The sequence below is a fragment of the Bidens hawaiensis genome, unplaced genomic scaffold (genome assembly GCF_021521415.1).
Source record: "Bidens hawaiensis isolate Kalapana, Puna unplaced genomic scaffold, B.hawaiensis_p1.1 tig00024225_1, whole genome shotgun sequence".
In the NCBI taxonomy this organism is placed as follows: domain Eukaryota; kingdom Viridiplantae; phylum Streptophyta; class Magnoliopsida; order Asterales; family Asteraceae; genus Bidens; species Bidens hawaiensis.
Genome location: NW_027493804.1, coordinates 268,412 through 279,390, shown reverse-complemented (window position 1 = coordinate 279,390; position 10,979 = coordinate 268,412).

The window sequence follows — 10,979 nt, the reverse complement described above, 5'->3', positions numbered from 1 at the left end:
GCTTCTGTCTTTCTTCTTCACGAACAACACCGACGTGCCCAATGGGGAAACACTCGGTTGTATGAAACCTTTGTCGAGGAGTTCTTGCAGTTGGGACATCAGTTCTTTCATCTCGGACGGCGCCAGTCGGTAAGGTGCTTTCGCAATGGGCTGTGCTCCTGGTACTAACTCGATCTGAAATTCTACCTCTCGTTCCGATGGCAACCCCGGAAGGTCCTCAAGGAACACTTCGGGGTAGTCGCACACTATAGGAACATCCTTCACTTACTTTTGTCTTGGCCGTAGCTTTGACAACATACGCCAGGTAGGCACTGTACCCTCGCCTTATCAAAACTTCGGCCTTTATCATCGAAATGATGCTAAGCCCAGAACTTTCTTTATCACCATAAACCGTCACTGGCCTACCATCCAAAGATTTTAACCCTATCAACCTACTCTTACGCACTATCGGAGTCTCAAACTTTGACAACCAACTCCTTCCCATTACTACATCGAACCCTCCTAAGGTTATCACATACGAGGTTGCAAGGAACTCACATCCCTCTAACTCCATGTTACAATTCTTAACCATTCACGAGATTTTAACTAAAGCATCGCTAGTGGTTTCTTCATAACAGTCTCAGGTACACAACTACATTCTTCCTAGTGTTCTTCTTTCACACTTGCTACACCACGTAGCCTCATCCTTTCATGCCTTTTCAATTAGGATTCCTTGACCGTCACCCGTAATTCTCGGTCATCTCTACTTTCTCAACATTTGCTTCATCACTCACGATCCCAACAAGTTCTCTTATAGAGTCAACTATTGCAGGTATACTACATGTTTAGCTCATTTCATTTGGCTTATCTCAGTTTCCTTCATGTTGCTTCCACTTGGATTCCCAATCTGGGTAGCCTTTAATGCTTCATCGAGCATTGTTGGCATTGAAATGCGGAACAATTGAGCCACTCCCTTAATGTATTTGATTACAAGCTCCAAGTTTGATCCTTCTTCGTTACTTTCCGCAGCTGTATTCCTACGGATTTCGCATATCGTTACGTCACACATTCCTTCAAAAGTTTCTGGTTGGCACGTGTCCTGCCATAGCATCCAGTACGACGTCCTCGTGCTCGTCTCTTTGCAACATTCGTCCTATTTTTTTTATCTAAGGAAACACAACCGTTATCACTCCAGGAATTATTTAGCACATGATTTGTAAGGTAAGTAGTTAATGACAGTGGCCAAGTGTAATTAACTCTTTACATTACTCCTCAGGTCCTACATACTTCCCTTTATGATTTAACTTGTGCTAGTTTCTACTACTCAATCATGCAAACATATAAATAACCTTCATTCTTATCCCTAGCAATTAAGCTAGCATACACACTTTCTTCTCTAGCAATTAAGCTAACATACACACATTCTTTTCTAGCAATTTAAGCTAGCATTTATACACTCTTCTACTTTCATTTAACATGCATATACATGTATTCTTAAATATTTCCATGAACTTAATCCTGCACTTTACCGTTCTCGAGCTTGCTTGAGAGACACATGGCATTCTCTGACTGGCATCTTCTTTCTTTCTTCTTTTCGTCCCATTCTCTGTTCGAGTCTAAGCATGTAGGATGCTTATTCTCTCGAACTTATGCTCTAATACCAACCTGTAAGGCCCCCGAAACCGGGTGCCCTACTTTCTCGCTTGTTGGATTTAGTCATTCACATAATTCGTAAAATCAGAGTTAATTAAAACATTTCGCGGAAATAAAAGTCATTCATTCATACATAACATAAACATCTTGTCTTCAAATAACATAACATAAGTCTTAAACATAAAAACATAAATGACACAGGTGCCTTCTTCATAGCGATGCCAATCTTCCTCTTATTTCCACGTGTCCTCATCAAGCAACTTGTCTCATTCTACTTGCCTGCATACATACTAAAAGTCAGCTACGTTGAGTGAGTTCTAGTTAATTAACATACATCACATTCACTTTCTTACTAATACGCGTCCGAAGATACGTATTAATACTTACTTGCTCATCTATTATTCAACATACATACATACATTTATACTTCTTGCTGACTACATACCTCGGATACTATAAAGATCCGGTCCTCACATATCTTGGATATTATAAGGGTCCATACCCTACATACCTCGGAATTAATAAGGATCCGATGTCCTACATACCTTGGATATCCTCAAATTCCAGTCCCTACTTACCTTGGATATTATAAGGGTCCAGACCCTACATACCTCAGTTATTATTAGGGTCCGGTGCCCTCTAACATACCATACCATTCTACCTTCGTTACATTTTCTTTCTACTTCCTTCATTCATAACTAATATAACGACTACGTGCATACTAGTTAAATAATCCATATCATTCACATTCATACTTATACATATATCTAACATACACTTACCATTTAAGTTAAGTGTATAAATCTAAACACATCGTAGTATGCACACAGCCCCGAAAACATAACACATAAAAGGGGCTAGAACTCACCTGGATCCTGTTACATTCATCGTTAATAGTAATTCCCTTACTGAGTTGTGCGCGGCTAACTGTTTAATAATGTACACGTGTTAATACTCTATAATCTTTTGTCATTCATTTCTTAAGTTAACGGGGTTAAATTTTAAGTTAATCAAACCAACATGCAACCTTTTGAATTGTTCTTGTTAATTTAATATGCTTTAGTCCTCATTTACGGTTATTATATATTTATATTTTATTTACTTTATCATTATTAACTCATGCCCTTAATGTGTTTATGGGTTAATCGTCCTTAAGCGGGTTCGGGTTCGGATTTGTCCAAGTATTTACCTCCTTATATTATACTAGGTTAGATCCCGTGTTCCACACGGGTAGAAATCATAATAAAAATAAAAATTACTATACGTAATATGTAAATTCAGTAGTTTATTATATAATAGTTTTTATTTATGACTTTTATTTTATATTCATTTAAATCAAATTATAGCTTAACCGTATTAAAATTGAAATACATGTTTATAAAAAATTAAAAGATTTGTCCATGATTTTCACCATTTAATAATTTTTCAAGATTTTAGCCATTGTATTGATTTATATAGTCGAACTTTCGTTGTTGATTTAAATGATTATAAAATAAAATTAATGAAGAATTTTATTGTAAAAGGTTAAAGATTAGTTTTCTAAATTTATATGAATAACTTAATATAATTTTAGAGTGGTGATTAAATGAAAAATAATGGATAGAGGATTTTTTGCATTTAATGAATTGTTATACATGTTAATGAATGTTAATTAGGTGGAAAATGTATTTAAGGGAATTGTGTATGTGGAATCCAATGTGGACACTCTATAATGATGCCATGTGAAAAAATCTATCTTGCTTTAATAGTATAGTTAGATCTTTACTTATTATTATTATTATTATTATTATTATTATTATTATTATTATTATAACTCTACTATATATCCCAACCCTACCCACCCACCCATTTCTTCCTCCTTCATCATAACAGCCGCCACCCCCTTCTCTCTACCTTCTCCGGTGACCCGGCTCCGGGTCAGGTGTGAGTCTTGCTACCTTCATCACTGCTCCATGGCTACACCACCACCACCACGTTGCTTATTCCCTTTCTTTCCCTACGGCTACACCTCCTCACCGCCGCCGTCTTCGCCACTCCAGAAACTCTGGTGTCAACACCACGGCTCAGAAGCTCCATGATTCGCATCCAAGCAACTTCGCATGGGGTGCGAAATCCAAGAATTTCGCATAGGAGTTCGCCTAGCCGGGTTTCGCTTCGCATGGTCGGAATTTCGCATCGCACGGCCGAAATTCGCATCGCACGGGATGCGAAATCCACGGGTTTCGCATGAGATTCGTGTCTGCGATTTGGGTTCAGATCTGGTTCGCAGTTCCGCTTGGGTTTAGGTCCGGGGGGTTTGGGTCTGGGTTCGAGCTATCTGATTTGAGTCCCCTTAGCATGGCTGAACAGTTTGTAACTCGGGTTTCCTCGAACCCCGTTTACGACAGATTACTATTATTATTTGTGTTTTTGGCCAAATCTCATGCTATTATTTTTTGTTATTATTTGTATTTACTAGATTCCGTTAAACCTTATTTATATCAAGTTCGTTATATCGGTTTGCTTCGACTCGTGTGTTCATTTGTTATTAGACCAAAGATGGAAACGAGATGAGAAAAAAAGGAAACAAATATTAATTATAAACGTATCTTAAATATTGATAGCTAGATCTTGGATAAATGGAATTGGATTCTTGAAACGTTTGGTGTACAGGAGATCTATGTTGTGTGTGCGTGCCAATGATTGGAATGATAAGGATGGGAAATCTAGGGTGTTAGGGTTTAAATAGGCAAAGTCCAAAGGCTTTTAGGCCCAAATCACTCTTAAGTCCAATAGTCCCTTAAATCCACCCATACTCTACATATTATTTAATTAATTTAAATTAACGTTTCTTGACACGATAACTAAAATAAACCGACTTACTTTATTTATTATTTATTGGAACTAGGGCGTTACACAATAGGCCTATTGCCATAGGCACGATTTGGAGAAGGCTTGTATCCAAAGTGTCTATGAGGAGGAAAGAGATGGCAAAATGCCTTGGTGATTTTCAATTCGGGGTGGGGATCCCAAGTGGAGCGGAGGCTGTAATTCATAGTGCGCATAAATTTCTTAACATGCTCCACCTGATGGGTCGTTGGCTTTGCTTATAGTAGATTTTTCTAATGCCTTCAACCTGGTGGATAGGACTACACTTCTACAGGAGGTTCGTGCCAGATGCCCATCTATTTCCCTATGGGTTAATTTTCTCTACGGGAAACCTGCTAGGCTATATGTAGGGAATGATTGTATTTAGTCAACTATCGGGTTCAACAAGGCGATCCTTTAGGACCCTTCTATTTGAGTTAGCTTTACACCCCCTCATTCATCGGGTACGAGATGGTTATAAGCAAATATTTTCATGCATGATACTTAGATAATGGCGCGATTATAGGAGACGCCATTGAAGTGGCTAAAGCATTGGATATTATTAGGTTAAAGGGGCCAAGTTTGGGGCTCGAGCTTAATGTTAAAAAGATGGAAGTTTTTTGGCCATCGTCCAACGGGACAAAGGAAAACGTAGGTTTATTTCCTATCGAGATTGGGGGACCGGAGTTAGGGGTAAAACTCCTTGGGGGTGCGGTTAGCCGGGACACCGGTTTTATCACTAGTTTGACCATTACCAGAGCATCAAGAGTAGTGAACCTAATGAGATGTCTTACTCGCTTGCGTAACCCTCAATGCGAGCTTCTCTTTCTTCACTCTTGTATGGGGGTAGCTAAGTTGTTGTTTGGCCTTCGAACATGCCAGCCTATGTTTGTTAAGGATGTTGTCTCTGTTTTTGACAAAGGGCTCCGAGTGGTGATTGAGGATATTGTGGTATGTGGGGAAGGGGGGGGGGGTCCGTTTTTTAGGGATTTTTAATGGAGATTAGCCTCTCTCCCAATCCGTTTTGGGGGTTTAGGGTTATATTTAGCTGAGGATGTTCCACCTATGCTTTCGTAGCCTCGAGGGCACAATCTTGGAAGTCACAGAACCACATTTTACGGGATTGTGGTGCTGATGGGTTAGGTTCCGATTTCGGGTGTGTGTTGGATTGTTTGCACAACTCCATTTCCGTTCTTGATCTAGGCGAGTTCGCCAATAAGGACACCCCCCCTAAAGCCCAAAATGCTTTGGCGAGTGTCCTTAATAGTACAATCATCCCAAGTTTGCGGGAGAAGTTTGGCCTATTCACTCGCCAGAGAGCGGTGTTAGAATGTCTTCAGGCTCCTCATGCTCAAGAATTCTTGACCATCACCCCCATCGAAGGGTTAGGACAACACCTGTTAGCAGTGGAGTACCGGACCATTCTTAAATATCGTTTAATGATCCCCTTGTTCTTAGTTGATGAACCCTGCCCGGTCTGCCATAAAGTTTGTTTAGATAATTTTGGTGAGCATGCGACCAATTGCAAAGAACTCCCGGGGTTTAAATATAGACATGATTTGGTCAGTGATGTCCTTTGTAATGTGTTAAAATGGGCGGGAATCTCGACAAAAAAGAGGCTCATGTGAATTTCCTGTTGGATCCATGTGAACGAAGGTCTGCTCTCCGACCATCGGGCATTCTTGTGTTTCGATGGCCGGGGGGCATGTTTGTGTGGACCTTACTGGATGTCCCCTCTTGTTAGGCTTAGGGACACCGTGGGCCGTGTTAAATGCAGAATCATGAGAAACGGCTATGCATGAAGAGGCTTGTGTCGAGAATCAACACACATTCATTCCTTTTGATACATTTAGGTCTATTGCCCCAATACTGTTACGTTTCTGAAAAGGGTTCAGTGGGTCGTTCACAGTAACTCATCGATACCGAAAAACGATAACTTTGTTTTCAGTAGGATCGAATTTATCATTCAAAAGGAGGGTAGGGACGCAGCTTGTTGCCCACTTACCTATCTATTTATTGTAATTGAATCCTTTTATTGACTTCTTTAATGGCTTATTTATAAGATTGCTAAACTCATCATATATTTCTCGTGTTTATTTATGTTTTCAGAAGTTAAGACAATCATTTTTTTAAATAAGATGTTGAATATATAACTGTTTTTATTATTGCATATAAAATTAGTTAAAATATATTTCAATTTGCATGATAATCATAATAATTTGTTTCCGTTATGTTCACCAGCTTGGTTGAGTTTACAACGTCTTTTACTTGAATAAACCATTTTTTTGTTTATTCAGTTTAATGATCAACTTTGAATAAGGATAAGGTGAGATCATTTTAGATGAAAAAGGATTGCTGTTAAAAAAAATAATATACGCAGTTGATCTTCTAGTCTAATAACATGAAACATGACTTAAGAGTGTTTTCTTCTTTAATAGTGTTTTTGTGTGAGCCAGATCTGAACCGTCAAAATCAGTATAGATGGTTGACATCTTGCATCAGAAATACTTATCAAGGTATCGGAGATAGTTTCAAACGTTGTACAAAATAAAATAAAATAAACGTAAATGGCACATTCTGGTAAGAGCATGCCCGCCGGGCATAGGAAGTTTTGCATACATCCAATATTATGCTTACACGAATGTGGAACGAGGATGGCAAGATTTTACATCAACTTTTCACATTAAAAATCTTTATTTAGACATTAATTTTTTTAATGGAATTATTTAAGTTATAAGAATAGAATAAATAATTCTTATTTAACTGTTATTTACGTTTTCTGTTGAAACTTAAAATCAACTTCTTAACAACAGTTATATAAAGTGAATTATAACACTTAAATATGATACTAATTAATCTTATTAGTTTGCCAAATTTCACAATCAACCTTACTAACTAAAAAGAGCTCTAGTTTCACATTTTATGAGTGCGTCGTACTTAATGAACTGATAACACATAAAATTACATACACAGTACATGAAATAACTAAACTTGCGTCTATAAGAACTTTTGTGGTAAGAGGTCTTAGCTTCACGGGTGACAAACGTGAAAAAGAGAGGGCATGAACGTTACAGATGTGAGCAGAGAGGAATCATGATGTTATTGGAAGTTTATCAAGAAACGGGTGATAGAGAAAGTTGAAGGGGTTAATGTCTCAAGTTTTATTTTAGTATTGTTTTTGGTTTATGGTATGGTCTAGTTTTGGTAAGTTTAATTTAGTAGTTTATTTACCATGGAGGTTAAGTTAGGGCTGAGTCAAAAAAAAGTGTATTTATATGATGAATCTACATATATTATTAAAGCAAGACTATTTTTCCACGTGTCATTCAATTAAACCATCTACATAGGCTGCCAAGTGTCAAGTTTTCATTTTTATATTTTCCCCTTCATGAATGATAAAATAAAAAATATTTTGTTGATAAGAATTGAACTCACTACATTCCTTTTAAAATATTTATGGCTTACTAACTTAACTAGAATGAATTGATGTTAGCTTTCTCTTTTTCTAAATTGGTATAGATTCACAACCTTCCATTTTGATTTATTTTAAAATACAAATATAAATTAATCCATAAGATATGTTATTATGTATATTATTAAATTTAACTTTTTATCTTTTATTTTTTTAACCACCCGTGTATCACATGGGCTCTATCATAGTGTTTTAGTATAAGTCTATAGGTTTCTTAATTTTCATTAATAAAAGTGTCGAACAAAGTTTTTGTTCATATCTCCTGTTTATCGATAATTTTTGTGTTTTAGGCCAACAATTGGTATCAGAGCCAAGGCTCAAATCAAGAAGGCATGTAAATGATCAGGTTAAAGAAGAAAGCGATGAAGGAAGCAAGTGATCAAAACAAGAAGGTGAAGTTGAAAACTGTTGATATTTTTTTCAACTAAACGGTGGATTAATTCAAGAAGAAAAGTACCAAGCATACCACCACAAAATTGGTGGTTGTAGTTGATCGAAGAAAAGAGAAAATAAGCGGTAGGCAAGTTGCTAAAAAGTCAAAGAGGTGGTATCAAGTTTGTGTTTTTTTAAGATAAAATCACCACTTAGAATTGCTCACAGATTTTGTGATCAATGAGAAAGAAGCAGCCATATAGCAACGCTTATTTTCTCAAGGAAGGTAAGTAAGAAGGTAAACGATAACTCGTTTCTTGAAGAAGGTAAAAAGACAGTCAAGAGTCAGATGTTGAAGCAAGAAAGCAGTCAAAAGTCAGTTCTTGAAAGAAGGTAGAATGAAAATAAAGAAAGAAAGAAGGAAAAGAAGGAAAGATCTTAGCAAGAAAGAAGTGAGCAGAGAGGAACTGATAACACATAAAATTACATACACAGTACATGAAATAACTAAACTTGCGTCTATAAGAACTTTTGTGGTAAGAGGTCTTTGCTTCACGGGCGACAAACGTGAAAAAGAGAGGGCATGAACGTTATAGATGTGAGCAGAGAGGAATCATGATGTTATTGGAAGTTTATCATGAAACGGGTGATAGAGAAAGTTGAAGGGGTAATGTGTCAAGTTTTATTTTAGTATTGTTTTTGGTTTATGGTATGGTCTAGTTTTGGTAAGTTTAATTTAGTAGTTTATTTACCATGGAGGTTAAGTTAGGGCTAAGTCAAAAAAAAGTGTATTTATATGATGAATCTACATATATTATTAAAGCAAGACTATTTTTTCATGTGTAACACCCCGACCAAAGGCGGATTATACATCGGGGCGCCACATATTGTTTCATTACTCGTGACACTATTGGGTGTCAATATTTAATAAATATATTCATTCGCGCACGCGCAAAGTAGACAAGATAACATAAATCATCGTAAATCAATATATCATAATATTCGAACAACAATAACTTGTCTTGATACATTTTAATCTAGGTCCAAAATAAAGAAAACTCCCTACGTGTACTCGAGCTCCAAAACAGCTACTGCAAACCTGAACATGTGTTAAAATAAACGTCAAACACTTGCGTGTTGGTGAGAAATCAAGTTTAATACAATACATAGATAACAATAAATCTGCGCGCAACATGTGTATGTCTGGTTTTCAACAAGGGTGTAATCCGATCGGGACCAACTCTAAGATTCATAGACTGCCAGTGCTCACAATTGAGCTCACAAACAAGAAAGACTGTGCAAGTGTAAACAAAAGAGAAAATCATAAACGATAGTTCTCCCGTGTTCATCTAATGGTACCATGAGAACTGCGGAATAGACCGACAAGACGGTTAATGATCCACACATACAAATAAACAGCCAAGTCTACGTCCTCAACACATGGGATACTGCGCGACTAAAGTTCATAAACAGTTTAAGACTCTAAGTTTGTATGAACACATGAACATCCCAAAACATTAAAAGCAAAAAGGGATTAGGTACGAGATTACTCACTAGATAAAGATGCGGTGTAAGATAAAGCAAGAACCAACTTTAAACAAGCACAAGTTAACCTATAAGTAAGATTATTGTTTTAATGATTTGTTTTAAGTCTTGATTATAAGTTAGTAAATTAATAAGTAAATTATTATATATAATATATTACCGGAAAAGCAGGACAGAACAGGGAGGAAGACGGCAGAGAGAGCAAGGAGCAAGAGAGAATAGGAGAGTTTAAGTGCTTTGTGTGTGTAGTGTTAAGAAAATAACATTATTATTTATAGGGAAACCCTAGGGAACACAATCCCTAGAAAAGGGGAAAAGATCTCCAAAAAGTAAAAGATTCCAAAAGCAAAAGATATCAAAAGATATGGCAGCTGCAGGGGGCAAAGGAAAAGCTGACAGGTAACAGTAAACAGGCATGGGAGGGTCAGATAAAGGTACTGGTCAAGCATGGAAAAAGTAGATCTCCAAAGATAATGTCAGTCACTTTTTCTGTCAACCAATGGGGTTGGTGCGCATGCTGCGCCAAAAGTGGCTTTTCAGACATAAGATAGGTCAGGTCAAAAGCTCAGAAGATAAGACAACACAAAAGTAAACGGCTGGATTAAACAAAAGAAAAGACTCAAGACATAGCGCGAGAAAGCTCGAGCGCGAAGGCAGACACAGAAGGTCAAGAGTGCGCGAGCGCGAAGGCAGACAAAACCAACCTTTGCGCGCCGCGGAAAGAACTACAATTCTAAGCGCGCCGCGGGAAGAACTTCAATTCTAAGCGCGTCGCGAGAAGAACTATATTCCTTAGCGCGTCGCGGGAAGAACGGTATCCATAGCGCGCCGCGGGAAGAACTAAAATCCTTAGCGCGCTGCGGGGACAGTTCGTCTCGCGTTTCGCAGTAACAGGTGGTCTTCACGCAGGCTTCCTTGTAAGGAGTCTGGCGCGTGGAGCTGCGCAGACAACCTTAGGCGGGAAAAAACAAAGGACAAGCAAAGAGTAAGGAGAAAAAGAGGGAAACAAGGCTGAGGGGTTAAACAGGAGGGCGGGACGGCGACAAGAGAAAAGGAAGGCGGAAAGAAAAGAGGAAGAAGGAAGAGGGACGAGACGGCGGAAAGAAAGAGA